Raw genomic sequence first — 18,747 nt, forward strand, 5'->3', positions numbered from 1 at the left:
CGTAACATCAACCATAATTGTAAAGACTCTTATCCTTTCCATCAAGTCTTGCTTTTGGTTAAACTGCAAAGCTGCTTGCCACTCACCTCCTTTGGTCCTCCTCCTTGTTTGGTTAAAAAAGAAATCTGGCTCCCTCCTGCAAAAAGCAAGTACTCAATAAGTCTGTTATCAAGGGAGTATGTGCAGTATCCATAAACAGTAAGCCTGTACATTTAAATTTTTTTTAAAGCAAGCCCACACTCTACCCATGTCGTAGTTATGCTGTGAGGGTTTTTGAGAATGCAGAAAAGCACCACGCCCATAGACTGGTAACAACTAAACTTTTATTAGAAGGATCCTTCTCAACAGCCTACCTTCCTCCTGCTCCAACGTCTCTGGGGAGAATGGACTGTCCATCAAGTTAAAAATGTTGCTAGCTGGATTGGTCAGGTCTCCTCTCATGCTTGGCTCCTCTCCTTTCTTTCTTGGCTCCACCCTTCTTGATGTGCTCACCCATGGCTGAGCTCTGCCTTCACTGACACTACTCTTTGCCTCCCTATGCCTTATTCCAGGTCAGCTAAATAAACCTGGGTACCACAGATGAGCACTTGTGGGGTCCTTGCCTTGGGAGGAGTGACAGCATCCAGGTTGCTCCAGGGTTCCCAGCTCATGGTGAGTTGAGAGAGTCAGGATCCTGCCCTGGAGGCAGGATGAGATCCCTCCCTTCACATATACATTGCTACACTGAATGCCTGAAACAATACCATCAGACTTTAGAGTTCAATAACCACCTGGCTGTCGCCTCAAAAGGACTTTTAACTTGAAAGAGTTTTCCAGTAAGAACAATTAGCACCCTATGGTCTTGACATTATAAGCAGAAGACATGGAGCAGATGCCTCATTACAGTGAATTTCTGGAAGAATCCCAGCAGAACATCAGAAGAGAGAGTTGCAAAGAGAGAAACACAAAGGCTTTAAGATGAGAAAAGATATTGCGAGAATCTTACTGTTGTGAGTATTCAGCAGTAAATATAGACTCTGCTACAAGTTCAATCAGTAATATTGCAGGATTAAAGTTTAAAAACAGAAAGATATTTTTTCACTAAGATTATAAATAGAAATTGCTTCTAAAGTTGCTATTGCCAACTTACTCCTTACATGTTTACTCTAATTCAATACAGAACTACAATAGATGCCACAGCCCTGACCCTGGATGTAAGATCTTGGGACACAAATCAGGGCTAGTAATTGGATGAGAGACCACCAAGAAATTCGAGGGTTGCTATGCTGAAGAAAGCAATGGCAAACCACCTCTGTTAGTTTCTTGCCCTGAAAACCCTGATGACAATTTACACACACATAGATGCCACAATCAAAACATACAGAATCATAACGCTGGAAGGGATCTCCAGGGTCATCTAGTAGAACCCCTAACAGAATGCAGGAAATTCACAACTACCTTTTTTTTTTTTTTGGTTCTTTTTGTAGTTTTCTTGAAACTTTTCTGCCCTTCAAATTTCTTTCAAAAATGTCAAGTTCAGTTATTCAGTTGATTTTACTTTTTGTAGTAATAATATGTTTTGCCCATCTGTGTGCTATTGTTCTTATCCAATTATTCCTATTGTTCAAACATATGAGTCACCTCAGCTGTTAGATAATCAGTTCCTACTTTTAAAATATTTTTAAATGTTTTGTCTTTCAGACTGCAAAAGTATGTTTGTGGTGTCACGTGAAGGAGAGAGTATGCACTTTTTGCTTTACAAAGCACAATCTATTAACATAAAGGAACAGTCAGCCAGCAGATGTTGTCATTTGGGTGAAGACTCCTTCTTTTAATTCTAAACTCCTGAACAACAGATGACTGCCAGGCTGGGGGATGAAAGAGCTCATACAATCTCTCAAGCACTTAAATGGAACCAGTTCAACTGGGGATGAACTTTAAAGCAGAAAGTGCCAAAACAAGATTATAGCTGAAAGTCATGGAGGGCAGGGAAGGGTGACATACAAATTTGAATATAAACAAAAGTAATAACTACTGTCGAATCACACAACTTTAAGGCTGACTATGAAGAAATTAAAAATGTTTAAGATTATCTATTTCTAGGCTCCACTATCAACCAAAAGGGAGACCACACCCAAGAAGGGCAGCCATGAAGGAGCTAGGAAAGATTCTTAATTGTAAAGATGTGTCACTGAAGACCAAGATAATTCATACTGAGCCGCTTGTGGCGCAGAGTGGTAAGGCAGCAGACATGCTGTCTGAAGCTCTGCCCATGAGGCTGGGAGTTCAATCCCAGCAGCTGGCTCAAGGTTGACTCAGCCTTCTATCCTTCTGACGTTGGTAAAATGAGTACCCAATTTGCTGGGGGGTAAACGGTAATGACTGGGGAAGGCACTGGCAAACCACCCCATATTGAGTCTGCCATGAAAACACTAGAGGGCGTCACCCCAAGGGTCAGACATGACTCAGTGCTTGCACAGGGGATACCTTTACCTTGGCTGCCGGCCTGATGCGGTGAGAGGCCTCCAAACTATACTGACCAGGGATACCAGGGGTTTTTTTTGGGGGGGGGATCATCATTTGGGCATGGAATTGGGGTCACTATGGGTGGGCAGGTACTTGTGAATTTCCTGCTTTCTGCAGGGGGTTGGACTGGAGATTCCTTCCAACTCTATGACTCTATGACAATTTGTGAGACCCTAATTTAACTCCCCCCCCCCTTCATCGCTGCCTTGTCATGGCAAGGGGGCTTGCGTAGCTCAGTGAAGCTATGAGCTATGCTGTGCAGGGCCACCCAAGACGGGCAGATCATAGCAGAGAGCTCTGACAAAAGGTGATCCACTGGAGAAGGAAATGGCAAACCACTCCAGTATCTTTACCATGAAAACCCAATGGACAGTTCCAAAAGGCAAAACGATATGACGCCGGAAGATGAGCCCCTCAGGTCGGAAGGTGTCCAAAATGCTACTGGGGATGAGCAGACGGCTAGTCGGAGTAACGCCAGAATGAATGAAGCGACTGGGCCAAAGCTGAAAGGACGTTCAGTTGTGGAGGTAACCATCTCAAAGGGGAAAAAAGCAATAAATCAAAACGGCTGTCTGAGGAAGCTTTACAAATAGCTAAGAAGAGAAGGGAAGTGAAAGGCAAGGGAGAAAGAGAAAGATACACTCAATTGAATGCAGAATTCCAGAGAAAAGCTAGAAGAGATAAGAATGCCTTCTTAAATGAACAGTGCAAACAAATAGAAGAAAACAATGGAATGGGGAGGACCGGAGATCTTTTCAAGAAAATTGGAGATATGAAGAGAACGTTTCATGCAAAGATGGGTATGATAACGGACCAAAACGGTAGGGACCTCACAGAAGCAGAAGAGATTTAAAAAGGTGGCAAAATTATACAGAGGAACTGTACAAGAGTGAGCTTAACATCCCTGATAACCATGATGGGATAGTTACGGACCTGGAGCCAAACATCCTGGAATGTGAAGTAAAATGGGCCTTAGGAAGTTTGAGCAACAATAAAGCTAGTGGTGGTGACAGCATTCCAGTTGAACTATTCAAAATCTTAAAAAAATGATGCAGTAAAAGTGCTACACTTAATATGCCAGCAAATTTTGAAAACTCAACAATGGCCACAGGATTGGAAAAGGTCAATTTACATTCCAATCACAAAGAAGGGCAATGCCAAAGAATGTTCAAACTACTGCACCATTGCACTCATTTCTCATGCTAGCAAAGTTATGCTCAAAATCCTACAAGCTAGGCTCCAGCAATATGTGGACCGAGAACTTCCAGAAGTACAGGCAGGATTTCGAAGAGGCAGAGGAACTAGAGATCAAATTGCCAACATACACTGGATCATGGAGAAAGCTAGGGAGTTCCAGAAGAACTTCTACTTCTGCTTCATTGACTATGCTAAAGCCTTTGATTGCGTGGAGCACAACAATTTGTGGCAAGTTCTTAAAGAGATGGGAATACCAGAGCATCTTATTTGTCTCTTGAGAAACCTATATGAAGGTCAAGGAGCAACAGTGAGAACTGAGCATGGAATCACTGATTGGGTCAGAACTGAGAAAGGAGTTCGGCAAGGCTTTATACTGTCACCTTGCCTATTTAACTTGTATGCAGAGCACATCATGAGAAAGGCGGGGTTAGAGGAGTCACAAATTGGGATCAAGATTGCAGGGAGAAATATCAACAACCTCAGATATGCAGATGATACCACTCGAATGGCAGAAAGTGAAGAGGAACTAAAAAGCCTGTTGATGCGGGTGAAGGAGGAGAGTGCAAAAGTTGGCCTGAAACTCAACATCAAGAAAACGAAGATCATGGCATCCGGCCCTCTCAATTCCTGGCAAATAGATGGAGATAGTGACAGATTTTATTTTACTGGGCTGCAAGATCACTGCAGATGTGGACTGCAGCAAAGAAATTAAAAGACACTTGCTCCTGGGGAGGAAAGTATGGCAAATCTAGACAGCATCCTAAAAAGCAGAGACATCACCCTGCCAACAAAAGTGCATTTAGTCAAGGCTATGGTATTCTCAGTTGCAATGTATGATTGTGAAAGTTGGACCATAAGGAAGGCCGAGCGTCAAAGAATTGAGGTTTTTGAACTCTGGTGCTGGAGAAGACTCTTGCGAGTCCCTTGGACTGCAAGGCAAACAAACCAGTCAGTTCTAGAGGAGGTCAGCCCTGCCTGTTCCTTAGAAGGCCAGATCCTGAAGATGAAACTCAGATAACTTTGGTCACCTCATGAGAAGGAAGGACTCCCTGGAGAAGAGCCTAATGCTGGGAGCAATCGAGGGCAAAAGAAGAAGAGGACGACAGAGAATGAGGTGGCTGGATGGAGTCACTGAAGCAGTCGGTGCAAACTTAAATGGACTCCTGGGAATGGTATTGGACAGGAAGGTCTGGAGGATCATTGTCCATGGGGTCGCGATGGGTCAGATACGACTTCGCACCTAACGACAACAATTTAACTCCAGGTCATCATCATCACTCTCCAGATCTACTGCATTTTAATTTTGTTTCTGACTTTTCTATTGACTGATTCTTGATTTAGTTTTTCATATTTTTCTATGCTTGCTACTCTTGATCATACTATTTTATGAATTGCTTTTTACTAGTTTTAAGTGCTGTTTCTATTATTAGTTGACTTTGTGTACTGCTGAGAGCAGCCTTGTATAGTACAAACAGAAAGACAGGACATATATTTCCTACAGTAAGTAAAAGCAATGTGTAAAGAAAGAACAAGGCACACCGTTTGCCTGCCACATCCCTTTCCCTCAATGTTTTCTCTAAAAGCAGCAAATTAAAACTTCATTTAAACACAGATTAGTCTACTTGCAAAGGTGTGTTCATATGGAATGGTATGTGAGCTGTCTGCTCCTCCGGGGCTTAGTCCTCACAACTTTTCCTTTAATTGCTGCCAGGTAACACATGAACCAGCATCACATTAGGCCTGTGGGGCACAAGCTCATACTGAACAGCTTAACTTTTAATTAATTAGTTTGTCATGAAGCTATTGCAAAATGATTTTTAAAAGAATCCTGGGAAACCTCATCTTGTATGCCCAAAGCTCAAAAAAGATGTCATATTTTCAGGGGTGGAAAACTGGATCCTGGTTTTCCTGGTTAAGACTGCATGAGGAAAAGTATTCAAAAACTGTGAAGTGCTGAGTGTGATGTAAATAGTCTGATGTATCGGATGACATGACATGAGCAGCACTGGAATGCTTTTGTTTATATATAGAGCTGTTTATCAGCCACATGCCCCCATGCCCTAAGTTCCTAGCCACCATAAACCAGAGCTTCCAGTGTGGTATGCACACAAAAGATTCTTATATACATGTTGCACACTGTGCAATAAAACCAACACGTACATCCTAGGATGAAATGCAAAAGCTGGTTAATAAATTTAATTACCACAGCTGTAAGTCAATTTAACAGTTAGAGCATTTGGCCACCGAGGCTATTGTATTTAGGTCCACTATATTTTATACATGTTCTATTCTACTTGCAACAAAGTACAGAAAAGAGAGCTGCACCAATGCAGACTCAAGGAAGAAGGAAAAAAGCAACGGTGCAGTAGGACAAGAAATTGCAATTTAGTCAAGGATGCCTACATGTTTTCCATGGACTCTATAAGGCAACTGTCCCTTTGAGTGTTTGCAGTGTAATAAAACAGCATATTACAGACCTCATGATGAAACTGGGTGTGAAAAGCATAAGCAACCTTGACTGATTTTTTTTAAATCTCACAGCATAGTATAGTTTCTTCTTCCAGCTACATTTTTAATTCAATTATCTGTATAAAACAGTCTACTTGTACTATAATTGACTGCTCACTACACTTCATTTCTGTAAATAATTAAATAGCAATCTATTATTATTCACTATATAAAAGGCAACAAACAAATCTTGCAAAGATTTCTAAAATAAATGGTATTTTCTTGACTTTTCTATTAATTTTGAACTTGCTTCTAGAAAAAGCTAAGTAATATGCCTTGAAAAGTTCTGTAATCAAATTACCTTTCCTAAAGAATACAATAGTAAGGGGAAAAAGGGAGAAAGTCAGACAAACTGTTGGGATTTTTAATTACTGGGATCCTTATGAATACATCTATTTTTAACATCAATGGATACTTAAATCCAGAGACTAGAGCCATGAATAGACAAACTATATCTTTCTACTGACCTGAGAAAAGTCCCAGTTTTGCATACAAATATGAAAACAATACACTTGGGGTTGACACCCTGTTGGGGGGGGGGATTGCAAAAAAAGAAAATGTTGGGATTGAAATATAATCAATACTTACTATCCTGTCAAATCAAAACTCATTTTATTGCTTTAAGAACATAAAATGCATAATTTATCACTTATTTGGCATATAAAATCACAATCACAATTTTGACATTTTTATGAAATGTAAACGTTATCAATGAGAGCCAGTTTGGTGTAGTGGTTAGGAGTACGGACTTCTAATATGGGTGACTTCAATTTCCCAGATGTGTGCTGGGAAACAAACTCTGCGAAGCGTCCTCAGTCATGCAACTTTCTCACCTGCCTGGCTGACAATTTCATTTATCAAATGGTAGATGAACCCACAAGAGGTTCAGCCATACTGGACTTAATACTGACCAACAGGCAAGAGTTGGTGGATGAGGTGAAGGAGGTGGGGACCCTAGGGGAAGTGACCATGTCCTCATAGAATTTCTTTTGAGATGGGGAGCCAAGGAAGCTTGTAGCCAGACATGGATGTTGGATTTTCGTAGGGCAAACTTTAATAAACTCAGAGACATGATGAGTGTCATACCATGGACGAAAATGCTGGAAGGGAAGGGAGCATGTGACGGGTGGGCGCTACTCAAACAAGAGCTATTGCATGCTCAATCAATGACTATCCCAGAAAGATGAAAAAACTACAGGAGCTCTAAGAAGCCTATCTGGATGAACAGAGAACTTCAAGAGGAACTAAGAAAGAAAAGGAAAATGTTCAGGAAATGGAGGGAAGGACAGAGTTCTAAAGATGAGTACCTACAGGTTACTAGGCACTGTAGATCAATCATCAGAAAAGCCAAAGCTGAGAGTGAGCTAAAATTGGCCAGGGAAGCCCATTGCAACAAGAAAAGATTTTTCAGTTATGTGAGGAGCAAACGTAAAGTAAAGGAGGCAATAGGCCTACTGTTGGGTGCGGATGGACAAACTCTAATGGAAGATGCAGAGAAAGCAGAAAGGCTTAGTGCCTATTTTACATCTGTTTTTTCCCCACAGGTCAAAGTGTTTAGGCACATCTAGAGACAGCCGTAGCCAAAGGATAGTGTCTGGGTGGCAGGTTAACATGGATAGAGAGGTTGTCGAGAGGCATTTAGCTGCACTGGATGAGTTCAAATCCCCTGGTCCGGATGAAATGCACCCGAGAGTACTCAAAGAACTTTCCAGAGAACTTGCACAGCCCTTGACCATCATCTTCGGAACCTCTTTAAGGACTGGAGATGTCCCGGGGGACTGGAAGAGAGCAAATGTTATTCCGATCTTCAAAAAAGGGAGGAAGGATGACCCGGGAAACTACAGACCAGTGAGTCTGACCTCTGTTGTGGGGAAGATAATGGAGCAGATATTAAAGGGAGCAATCTGCAAACATCTGGAGGACAATTTAGTGATCCAAGGAAGTCAGCATGGATTTGTCTCCAACAGGTCCTGCCAGACCAACCTGGTTTCCTTTTTTGACCAAGTAACAGGTTTGCTGGATCGGGCAAATTTGGTTGATGTCATTTACTTGGATTTTAGTAAAGCTTTTGACAAGTTTCCCCATGATGTTCTGATGGATAAGTTGAAGGACTGCAATCTGGATTTTCAGATAGTTAAGTGGATAGGGAATTGGTTAGAGAACCGCACTCAAAGAGTTGTTGTCAATGGTGTTTTATCAGACTGGAGAGAGGTGAGTAGCGGGGTACCTCAGGGCTCAGTGCTCGGGCCAGTACTTTTTAACATATTTATTAATGATCTAGATGAGGTGGTGGAGGGACTACTCATCAAGTTTGCAGATGACACCAAATTGGGAGGACTGGCAAGTACTCCGGAAGATAGAGACAGAGTTCAACGAGATCTGAACACAATGGAAAAATGGGCAAACGAGAACAAGATGCAATTTAATAAAGATAAGTGTAAAGTTCTGCATCGGGGTCAGAAAAATGCAAAGCATGCCTACTGGATGGAGGATACGCTTCTAGGTAACACTGTGTGTGAACAAGACCTTGGAGTACTTGTGGATTGTAAACTAAACATGAGCAGGCAGTGTGATGCAGCGGTAAAAAAGGCGAATGCCATTTTGGGCTGTATCAACAGGGGCATCACATCAAAATCACAAGATGTCATAGTCCCCTTGTATACGGCACTGGTCAGACCACACCTGGAGTACTGTGTGCAGTTCTGGAGGCCTCACTTCAAGAAGGACGTAGATAAAATTGAAAGGGTACAGAGGAGAGCGACGAAGATGATCTGGGGCCAAGGGACCAAGCCCTATGAAGATAGTTTGAGGGATTTGGGAATGTTCAGCATGGAGAAAAGGAGGTTGAGAGGGGACATGATAGCCCTCTTTAAGTATTTGAAAGGTTGTCACTTGGAGGAGGGCAGGATGCTGTTTCTGTTGGCTGCAGAGGAGAGGACACACAGTAATGGGTTTAAACTTCAAGTACAACGATATAGGCTAGATATCAGGAAAAAAATTTTCACAGTCAGAGTAGTTCAGCAGTGGAATAGGCTGCCTAAGGAGGTGGTGAGCGCCCCCTCACTGGCAGTCTTCAAGCAAAGGTTGGATACACACTTTTCTTGGATGCTTTGGGATGCTCTGGGCTGATCCTGCGTTGAGCAGGGGGTTGGACTAGATGGCCTGTATGGCCCTTCCAACTCTAAGATTCTATGATTCTAATCTGGCATGCCAGGTTCGATTCTGCGCTCCCCCATATGCAACCAGCTGGGTGACCTTGGGCTTGCCACGGCACTGGTAAAACTGTTCTGATAGGGCAGTGATATCAGGGCTCTCTCAGCCTCACCCACCTCACAGGGTGCCTGTTGTGGGGAGAGGAATGGGAAGACAACTGTAAGCCGCTTTGAGCCTCCTTCGGGTAGGGAAAAGCGGCATATAAGAATCAACTCTTCTTCTTCTTAGTTTTTTACAAGCAGAAATATACCCAATATTTGAGAGAAAAATGCAAGCTATTTTAGCACATGCATTTAATTTTGCTAGAGAGGGCAAAGCTTTCAAAACTTTAAATTTTCCTCGGAGGCACTGATGCAGTTTCTACCCCATCTCTTTACAATCTTTTTTCTTCCCCCTGCAAGGTGAGGCAATAAACTACTTTTTATCCAGAATGTGGGTAAATGTATCAGAGTTTGAGGAAGGGAGAGGCTTAAGGGAAAAGTGAAAATGTCAACCATGACATCTTCCACACAAGGGATTTGGCTGTAATCACCACTTGTTTGCATGTGGGGCTAATTTAAGGTGACCACATTTTAACATTGGTAAAATGGGACACCATTGACCGGGGGGGGGGGGGGGTTCTTGATTTAAAATTTGGTCTATATGGAGCAACAAAAATTTTTATAGAACGCATAGAATGCAAAGTAGTATTGTAATATATATGTTTTAATTTCAACATAAGTACAATTTGCCAGGTACCCCCAGATGTCCCTCCAAAAGTGGGGCAATCTTGTCAGCTTAGGCTAATTCCCACTTTTGCATGGAATTGGACCTGGTCCGGGGGTGGTCCTCGGCCTGATCCAACTCAAGTCTTCAGTTGCCCTGCAGCAAGGGAACATGGAGAAAGCAGCAGAGAAATCCGTGTGTATGTTGGGGCAGGGCCATACATAAGAGGGAAAACACAGGCCGTCCCCAGTTGAGTATCGCTCCCCCTTCCCCTGAGTATCTTTTTGTCATATACCCTTGCAATCCTTTTTTAAAAAGTCCAATCATGTTACAACAGTATTTGAAAATACCGAAATAGCAACCCTTCCCATCAGCTTTCCTTCTTTATATTTTTGCTCGGTTTTACTGAGATCAGGGACAGTCTGCATGTGTGGGGGGTGGCACAATAAAACAGCCAACGTTTTTTATCCCCTTGTAACAGTTGTGCATTACAATACGATCATAGCAATTAAAAAATATTTCAGACTTGGAGGGGGTGCATTCAAATAACTCTGGAAGGTGATTGGGGAGTTTTCGCCATGTGAAAATGATTAAGCAAAACAAATGGTGGGAAGTTTACTTCCTGTCCCTCAGCTATCCATGCATACACAAATCCGGGGGACAAAGCGGGACAAAGGCTCCCCATGCAGTTATGGGAAAAAACAGGAAAACTATCCCTAGGCCAAAATCCAGGGGGTAGTGTGGCATAATGCCTCCCATGAGGCAGGAGGCATGCAACTGGTGAGAAGCAATGAAAGTCCTGAATGCTCCTCTCATGAAGAGTAAGTATCCTTCAAGGTACAGAAATATATCTTGGATTTACAAGCTGGATCTTTACAGCATGTCCACCTTGCCTTTAAAAGCATTTCCTCTTTTAAAAAGAGAAATTTCATTCTATGATAGAATGTCATTGGGGTGGTTTTCAGTACTCACTAAAATTTCCAATTTTTCCATCAGAAAAATGGGGGGGGGGGCTTGAAAAACAAACTTTTCCTGCTAATTTTTTGTCTTGGGTTTCACATCTCTACCTCCGTCCTTTAGTAAGAAAAGCAATACCTGTAATTTTAACAATCTCAGTGCCATTGTGGGCGTTGTTAGGTTACTGCAACACTATTGACAGCCTTCAAGTGCTGATTTCTGCCAGTAAAAGGGGAAGCAGTTGACTTTGAAGAGCTGTTTTGCCCTTTGAGGAAGGTCTTATTGGTGCCAAATCTGATAGCAAGTACTAGATAACTCACTACCATCTGTGCATGATTCACCCGAGCCAAAAAGCCACCTCACAAACAGGAAAGGGGGAGAGGATGTGAGGGTTGCCAGGAGGAGATACTAGGCAAAAATGAAGTGCACCCCTCCTGGCAAGTCTCTGAGGGTTCCCCACTTGCATATGCTAGTTGTAAACATGCTGGTCTCGCATACATTTAGGTGCAACATTTTCCCCAAGAGAAAAACTCTCAAAAATGTATCATTTATTTTACTTTTTTAATGTCTGGAGAAAATAATGCTTTAGCAATTACAAGCATCTACAAGAAAACTGTGGAAAGCATAATTACATAAACAATGTTCAGTGCTTGTAGATACATGCAAATGCACACTATAATAGACAGCCATGACATGATTTGGTAGTCTCAACAGGTTTTCATACACAATGAACTATAAAAACCCACTGGGGAAAAAAAAACACTCATCACAATATCACAACAGCAAACAAGTACAAATTGTCCAGTAAATACCCTAAAGTCACCCCATACATGTGTCATCCTCAAACAAATACTAGGAAGCATTCCATCATTTTTAGTTAATTCAAGCAAAAAGCACCTTTAATAGGCCAAAAAGAAAAAGATTAGCCCATGTGATCTTACACACATCTTCTGCAAAAAAGGAAATGTGTTTAGCTATAATTTTATTTAAAAATTAGGCACTATGTATGTTTAAAGCATTTTAACAGAAATATAAAATCTTTATTATTTGAATTGGCAAAAATTCTTTTATCACAGTAACAACAGAAGCTATCCAGCACAGATGCATAACTCAAATTGCCAACAACAAGGGGCTAATTAACACTAGGATTCAGTGCATCCTGTTTTATTTGGGAGTCTTCAAAAACCATCTCTCTTTTCGAGAAAATGCAAATACATTTCAGAATTGTAATTTTTTAAACTGCAAGTGTTTCATTACACTTTGGTTGATTATTAATTCTTATTTTTAAAATTTAATTAATCAAAGTTGAGAGTAAAACTGTTCAGACTTATGAGTACCCACCGAAACAGAAGACAGAAACATGGAAACTGGTAAAAACTATTTTGCTCCTCACGCCATGTCTTTTTGTTGAACACAGACTGAGAAAGAATTCTATAAAGCTCACTACTTGATGACTTTTAACTAGACCTAATAAAAGCATTGCCGTTACACCCTCTTTGGATTAATAACTAGGGTTTTAGCTCATTTCCCAAGCTCATTTCTGCTCTCTCTGTCCATATGGAGCTGCTTCTCTCTCACTCCACATTCTACTCCTCCAGTCAGTCATTGATATCAGTGGACAAACTAGATGGATTAGGGAAAGCTGTGAAGTAGTGCCTGTTTCCAGAGGAAACTATCAGTACTATGATGACTTCAGTATTACCAAAGAGCAAGAAAAAAACCATGATGAGAGATTAGCTATGTGTCCCTATTGACTGCTATTGTTGAGGAAAAATACTGAAGAGCCCCAAGCCCTAATTAGATGGTGGGGGTTGTGAGAGCAGAACTGAAACAACTTCATACCCCACAAGGCAAACAGAAGAGCTTGCTGCTTTGAGAACACTGGAAGGAATTTAGAAACACTTCAAACATGGTAGCAATTTTACCTGTGCAAGTCATGAGTAATGAAGGTAAATGACTGACAGGTGTATTCATACTAACTTTTAATAGCAAGGATGGATCTATAGTGAAATGTCTTCTCAGCATAGAAGTAGTCTACATATAATTTAAAGCTTGTGAAAAAAATTAATCTGCACTGTAATAGTGCTCAGGGCTTAAAGCAAAAACTACAGTGGTCAGGTAAAACAAGCTGTAAAACTAGTTTGATTTCACCTGGAAAAGTAGGTTGGTTATGTTCTACATCTCCACTGATGGATGCAGAATCATTTCACCAACTCCAGTCTGCCATACAAGATTTTCTGCCCCAGCTCTTTGGTCCAAATACATATAGAGAAAAAGATGGACCAGCTGGTGTTATGAAATTACAGGCTTCTCCTATTCATTCCCTTGAACTAGCCTAGCTGAGAGCTGCATCTGAGGTGCAGCCTGGGGTTTTAACCACAGTTTAATGACAGTATCAGTCATACTCTTGCCTTGGAGCAAATAAACAATTCTTAGTATAGAAAATAAACCCTACACGAATCCTTAGCATTCTAAATAATTAACCACAGGAATCCTTACAACCACTTATTATCCCTATATTGCATGGTTGGGAACTGAGATCAAGAGACTATATGGCCCAAACACTATTTATTATTTATTTATTTATTTATTTATTTATTTATTTATTTATTTATTTATTTATTTATTTGCCGCCATTCCCAGCAAGCCGTCAACGTCAAACAATTAATTAACCCATTTAAAACCACTGTGAAAATTGTCATATTTGGATAATATAACAATTATTTGTTTTGGTTCCATGTTGCTTCAAAAAGTATACTAATCATAGCCCATTTAAACCAAAGAAACTAAATTACATTGTCACCCAGTTTACAGCAACATAACCTATACTGAAATCTATACCAAGTCATTTCATAGGACCAAGTCAAATACAGGCTTCCCAACTCTGTATTGACATATATAATCTGCCTAAGGATTTTAGGACCTCATATAGTTGCCAGAAATTTTAATAATATGGTCACAAAACATTAACAAGTGTAGAATTATTGCCATGTTATTTGTAGATTTCATTTTAGTGAAAAACACTAAGAAATGGTGACTATTCATAGAATTTGTAAAACACACACATTATAAGAAACTGGGATGGTCACCCAGCTTTCGTCTTTTAAACAATAAGAATGGTTCTTTTAAACCAGCCTTGGTTTGTCAAGATTACATCAAAAGACAATGACACCACCAAATCTTGAATATAATAAAGCCAAATCCTGATTATTATACAGAAATGCCCAATTTGAACTGCACATTTACACTGGATGGTAAGCCAGAAAACAACAAAGACAACATAATAAACTTTCATGAACCAGAGTGCATTCTCTCAGATGCAGAGCATTCGTTAGTTGTCTGCATGCATCTAAGTGTGCCGTTTTACAGAGCACAGACCTTTTATTTCCAAGATGTTCATCTCTGTCTATTCAGTAAACCAGATTTGCTCTACAGCATAATTTGTGGAAAAGGTATTATTAGAATGCTTCAGCTGACAATCTACCATTAGTATAACTCATCATCTGATTAAATTATATTTGAAAAAAAGCTTAGTGAAACAAAATCTTAGTGAAACATCAATTACAGATTCCAAAACAGATGCTACCATTATTTACAGGTGCACATTCAAATACAGATCCTCAAATATGTTTAAACATACAGTGTCCAAATATTCAAAAACAGTGCCATCATTTGCTTGTTTTGGGAATGGAAGGAAAGGCAAATCAGAGAACTGTTAGCTTTTAAAATAAGGATTTTCAACTGCAGTTCATATCCCCAAAATGGCAAATTAAAGAAACAACAGATTTATAGGTAAAGTTTGCTCAGCTTAATCTCCAATTATAGTTCTTTGGTACTCCTGAAGACTGAAACTGGAAAACACCATCACAAACACTGTCTCAAGATTTCAGACACAGAAACTCAGATGTCATGTCACTTTGGTCTTCGTAAGGTACTTGAACTCCAGTCCAAAATCCGAAATAGGTTTTTACAGACAAGTGGCACAAATTCTAGTGGATTGTGCTGATGTGATACATAATTTCCATAGCTGACTCATTCCCTATTAATATTCCATCTACACCTTCATATTAAAATAAGAATCCCATTGGTAGGCAAAACTGGTTATTGTGAAAACACGGATTCAGGTATGCAGCTTTGCAATCTCTATTTCATATCTTGCCAAATGATGTTACTGGGTTGTCATTAATTTTTTCAGTAAGTAGGAAGATGTATTACAACAATTTCTAACTTTGCTATGACCATATGATCTCCTTCTCATACTCCTCACCAATCTCCTGTACGCGGTTGCTCTGGTCTCCAGTCATTAAATTCTCACTTACACTCTTTCATTCCAGACAACTCACAGACTGCTGGGGGGGGGGGGGGGACAGCTTAAGACAGATGAGTAGATAAAAGCAGGTGGGCTGCTGGGTGGGTAAAAACAAGGTTTCCAACTCCAGATTAGGAAATTCCTAGATATTTTCTTTTTCGGGGGAGGGGGAGGTTTGTGGTGGAGAGGGACCTCAGAGAGGAATAATGCCATAATTTCCACCGTCCAAGGCAGCCATTTCCTCCATGAGAACTAGGGTTGCCAATCTTCAGATGAGGCTACTATCATCCCAAACTACAGCGGCTATCCAGATAGGTATCAATTCCCCTGGAGAAAATGGCATCTTTGGAGGGTGGACACTATGCCATTATGCCCTGGTAAGGTCACCTCCCTCCCCAAATCTCACATTCTCAAGATTCCACCTCCAAATCTCCAGGAATTTTCTAATTATGAGACTGCAACACTAAGGGAGAATCAATACCTGTAGTTGGGAGATGTGCTGTGATTCCAAGATCCAGCCCCATCTGGAGAGATGAAACAGGGAAAGCTTTCAAGAAAGGGAAAAATGAAACAGAGGGGGAGTTTTCAAGAAAGGGGAAGATGAAATAGAGGGGGAGAAGGAAATGAGATGGAAGTCCTTATGGCTTCCCATCTTTTTGTACATAATGCCACCTAAGAGACAGCTCCCCCAAAGTGATGGCAAATGAGGCACCTTCTGATAGATAGGCAAGAAGAAGATGACAAAGAGTTGGTTCTTATATGCCACTCTTCTCTACCTGAAGGAGGCTCAAAGCAGCTTACAGTCGCCTTCCCTTTCCTCTCCCCACAACAGACACCCTGTGAGGTGGGTGAGGCTGAGAGAGCCCTGATATTACTGCTCGGTCAGAACAGCTTTATCAGTGCTGTGGCGAGCCCAAGGTCACCCAGCTGGCTGCCTGTGGGGGAGCACAGAATTAAACCCATCTCGTCAGATTAGAAGTCTGCACTCCTAACCACTACACCAAGTGGAACAGAGCTGTTCCACTTTTTTGTTCCCCAGACAAAAACAATATGATGTCCTAGGGGCATATCCTTGGAGGCTTGTCTCTTACTCAAGGGTAAAAGAAAGTCAGTACTGATTACCAATAATAGTGGCCAAAATGGCTCATCTTCTGTTTTGAAGCACATGAGAGCAGTAGCAATCGGAAGAAATATAACTAACTTTGTATTCTTACCTCTTACTCTACCCATGGTGTTATAATTAAACTAATTTCACTTTCCCTCTGGACAAGAGGCGACTATTAGGACCAAATATGAAGAAACAGAATGGCTCACAATTGAAAAAGGACAAGGATGCATTTTATCCTCCTGTCTCTTCAATCACATGCCGAATATATGACAAGGAAAACTGGATGAGATTTAGATAAAGGTGGAATTAAAACTGGTGAAGGAACATTAATAATCTAAGATATACAGATGATACCACAATACTGGCAGAAAACAGTGAAGACCAGAAAGGACTCCTGACAAAGGTTAAAATGGAAATTAGAAAAGCAGGCTTACAGCTGAACACTACAAAGACAAAAAGTACTGACTACTGAGAAATTACAGAATTTTTAAAATTGACAATAAAGAACTTGAAATTGTTTATAATTCCTTGTCTCAATCACTAACCATAAGAGAGGCTGCAACCAAAATATCAGAAGGCAATAGAGACTGGGAAGGACAGCCATGAAGGACGTAGAAAAGATCCTTAAGTATAATGAGGTGTCCAAGTTAATTCATAGTACAATTTTCCTCATTACTATGTATGGACAATGAAAGAAGCTGACAGGAAGAAAGTTGATTAATTGCAGGAGACTTTTACAGATATCACAGACCGCTAGATCAAATCAAGCCTGCAACCTCCCTAGAAACTAAAGTGACTAAACTGAAGTTGTCATACTTTGGTCACATTTTGAGAAGACAAGAGTCACTAGAAAAGACAAAAATGCTAGGAAAAGTTGAAGGCAGCAGAGATGGATTGACTCAATGAAGTAAGCCACAGCCCTCAGTTTGCTAATGATAGGTATATTGACACACATCTCTGCCTTATTTATTTACTACATTTTTATCTCACCCTTTCTCTAAGATGTAATGGTCTGGGTTCATGATTCTGACTCCCTCCATACTAACCTCTCAACAACCCTGTGAGGTAGTTTAGGCAGAGAGAAATAACTGCCCAAGGTCAGCCAGCAAGCCTCATGGCAAACTTGGATCCTCATCTCATTCCAACAATTATACCACACTGACCTAACTCTGAGGCTACTCAGAGCATTTTCCCATGTTATATGTATGGTCACAACAGGAGACAGGCATTTAGAGAGAGATAAATAGAGATAGAAAGAAAAAGAGATAAACAGAAATATATAAAGAAATAGAGATATAGAAAGACAGAGAAGGAAGGAAAGGAGAGAAAGAAGGAAGGAAGGAAAGAAAGCTCTGTCACTTGACTTGCCATTAGAGTTGCAGTAGGTGCCATCTAATTAGATAAAGATTCTAGACAGCACTACAAATTGCAGTTGCTCTAGTAGCTAGGGAAAGAAATGCCTTTTCCAAGCAACATTGTATTGCTGACTGAATCCTAGGAGCTCTTAAAACAAGTTATGCTACAAAACAGAAGAGCTTCATTAATGGATAACATCTGGGACCCATGTAGCTAATTTAGAGCAAGAAGACATTTGTTGCATTTTAATTTGATCACTGAGAAAGACCAAAAATGACCCAATCAGATAACATGTACATATTAAGGATGTCTTTCAGTTCGATTCCATCCACAATCCAGGAGCCACAAAGGAACAAGTCTAGTCAGAGAGAAAATCTAAGCACTAATGTTGTAATTACTGAACAGTGAAGATATTCCTTGAGCCTATGTAAGAAAAATGCTAGGGTTAAATATGCATTCCTCTAGCAAAGAGCAAATTAAATTAACTAGCTAGCTAAAGATTAAAGTGGTAACCACAAACACTTCTATGACCTTGTTTGAAGCAAGCACTAAGAAAAGTACACTTCACGGGTCATTAATGCATAAATCGCATTACTACAACTCCAGAAGTGCTGGATGTTATCAACATCTAAAAAATGTGAAAGCTACTTCAGGAGCAATTAAATGATCACTTTTACTACTGTAGCTTCATTGACTTCAGTGATGTTAACAGCCTTGAATACCAGTATAATAGAACTGGGGGCTGGAATGACTTGATCTAATCCCACATCTTAAAGGTAAAGGTAAAGGTATCCCCTGTGCAAGCACCGAGTCATGTCTGACCCTTGGGGTGACGCCCTCCAGCGTTTTCTTGGCAGACTCAATACGGGGTGGTTTGCCAGTGCCTTCC

General features: G+C 40.7%; 1 protein-coding gene across 10 annotated transcripts in view; it reads right to left on the bottom strand.

The window, feature by feature from the left end:
- PPFIBP2 (PPFIB scaffold protein 2) overlaps window positions 1-18,747 on the bottom strand; it is a 162,332-nt gene that overhangs the window by 140,362 nt on the left and 3,223 nt on the right. The window contains exons 1-2 of one of the 10 annotated variants that reach the window (XM_077321865.1): window positions 354-661; window positions 87-136 (exon numbers count right to left, since the gene is read on the bottom strand). The exons of 8 other annotated variants lie outside the window; for them this stretch is intronic. The gene's annotated coding sequence lies outside the window, so the exon portion shown is untranslated. Of the gene's footprint in view, window positions 1-86; window positions 137-353; window positions 662-18,747 lie in introns of those variants that run through there. One more of the 10 variants, XM_077321864.1, reaches the window with a different exon arrangement.

This window comes from Paroedura picta, chromosome 2 (genome assembly GCF_049243985.1).
Source record: "Paroedura picta isolate Pp20150507F chromosome 2, Ppicta_v3.0, whole genome shotgun sequence".
Lineage (NCBI taxonomy): Eukaryota > Metazoa > Chordata > Lepidosauria > Squamata > Gekkonidae > Paroedura > Paroedura picta.